Raw genomic sequence first — 2466 nt, 5'->3', positions numbered from 1 at the left:
GACGGAGTGTATATCCAAACCAGAAGTGACGGAAGTCTCTTCAACCTTGCACGTCTCCGCGCAAAAACCAAGGTACGTAAGGTCCTGATGACGCCGCCTTGGCTGCACACACAGAGGAGGCCCTACAGCGACTCATCAATTGCTTCGCTCATGCATGCAAAGAGTTTGCCCTCACCATCAGCATCAAGAAGACCAACGTCATGGGCCAGGATGTCACCAGCATTCCTAGCATCTCCATTGATGGCCACATCCTCGAGGTGGTGGGTGAGTTCACCTACTTGGGTTCCACCATCTCGAACAACCTGTCCCTGGATGCAGAGCTGAAGAAGCTCATCGGCAAAGCAGCAACAGCATTAGCTCGTCTTGGAAAGCGTGTATGGGACAACGCCATGCTGACAACCAAAACCAAGATAGCGGTATACCAGGCTTGTGTACTCAGCACGCTCTTGTACGGCAGCGAAGCCTGGACCCTGTACTCCCGCCAAGAACGCCGACTCAACATCTTCCACATGCGCTGCCTCAGAAGAATCCTGGGCATTAGCTGGCAAGATCGTGTCTCCAACAAATGTTCTGACATAAGCGGGAATACCCAGCATGTTCGCCTTGCTCAGCCAGATGCGACTGAGATGGTTCGGTTATGTTAGCCGAATGGACGATGGCCGAATACCGAAGAATGTGCTGTATAGAGAGCTTGCCACTGGCTCCAGACCTGCAGGAAGGTCCATCCTCCGCTACAAGGACGTACTCAAATGTGATCTGAAGGCAGGCGACATCAACACAGCAAGCTGGAAGGCAGTGGCCGCTGACCACAGCAGCTGGAGGCATGCTGTTAAGGCAGGCATTCAAACTAGCGAAAAGAGGAGAGAGGACCAGTGGGAGGAGAAAAGAGAGTGCAGACGGCAAAGGCAAGCAGCAGTCCCCACACAGCCAGGCGCGGACCTCATCTGTGGCAACTGCAACAGAGCTTGCCGCTCCAGAATTGGACTCTACAGCCACAGCAGGCGACGTCACTCAACCATAAACTGACCAAACCACTAAAAAAAAAAAAAAAAAAAAAAAAAAAAAAAATTGAATTCCATTGTCTCCCGAGACAGATGAATGCCAATAACAATATATATATATATATATATATATATATATATATATATATATATACATATATATATATACATATGCATATATATAATATATATACGTATATGTTAAATTATATACATATACCCGGTATATACCTGAAGTGAATCGCTAGTAACAGCAAATATCAAACAAATTATTCCAAAAATCGACCCAGAATAAGTGAGACCTTGGTTCGAACCCAGGGGCGACTGTCGGTGCCTGAGAAGTATGATAGTGTGAGAAATGAGGATATGAGGAGGAGAATGGCGGTGGAAAGGGAGTTGGGAGATAGGGTTGATGAAAAAGTATTGGGATAGTTTGGACACATGGAACGAATGAGTGAAGAAAGACTAGTAAAAGAGATGTGGAAGGCAGAAATAGAAAGAGAAAACATGAGGGGTCGACCTAGAATGATATGGACGGATGGGGTGTGTGTGTGTGTGTGTGTGTGTGTGTGTGTGTGTGTGTGTGTGTGTGTGTGTGTGTGTGTGTGTGTGTGTGTGTTTGTGTTATACATAAAATCATGTTTTTATACGTAGAAACAGACGTACGAACACACACAACTATGTACCACGCCATAACGTCTATGCACTCTATATGTCCGTGTTGATTACCACAACATCTATATTTACGTAACATTGTAATTTTTAACATTCACATTCATACGTATATATGAATATATATATACAATATTTTCGCATGTAGTTCGGTTAGTATAAGATAATTTAAAATATCTGTATATATCCACAAATAAATCAATCTCTTTAATTGTAATAGTTAGTAACTAAGATGACGCCATTCGCGTCCCACAAGCACTGGGCAGGAGGTGTACAGAAACTTATCTACGTAAATAAAACGACCTTCAAGAACCATAGTTCTGGTGTGTGCGAACTTGACCAGTATTTCGTCGTTCTTCCTGTGCTGCTCCTACGTTCTTCTTCAGGCAGCTTAGTGTTCAGAAGAACCATCCATTTATCTACGTTTTATCATGTGTACTTTACTTTGCCCTGGACCAAACTACACTTTCGCACCTAGCCACTCGCACATGCACATTTTCTCAAGCACCTCACCTACGCCCTGTTCAACGCTGCCTATTCCTACTATTCGCACTCGCCCCAGCCAAGGGCTACTTCTAACTTCTCGTCGTCGTCCTATGAGTTACGTCTTTATCATGAATTTTTACAATACTCTGTTCTTCTAGTGTTCCTTTGTTCTACGCGGTATCACCGCCCAGCGCTGTTCTGGGTCTCCCGATACCCAAACACCAACTCTAGGGCCACCTCCACATTCTCTCCCGCCACCAGCGACAATACGCCGGCACCGAATGCCGAGGTCTATCCGTGGGACTCC

This window comes from Oratosquilla oratoria, chromosome 22, assembly GCF_046742065.1.
Source record: "Oratosquilla oratoria isolate Oo_2021 chromosome 22, ASM4674206v1, whole genome shotgun sequence".
Taxonomy (NCBI): domain Eukaryota; kingdom Metazoa; phylum Arthropoda; class Malacostraca; order Stomatopoda; family Squillidae; genus Oratosquilla; species Oratosquilla oratoria.
The sequence above is the reverse complement of the archived record's forward strand: the minus strand, read 5'-3'. Positions refer to the sequence as shown.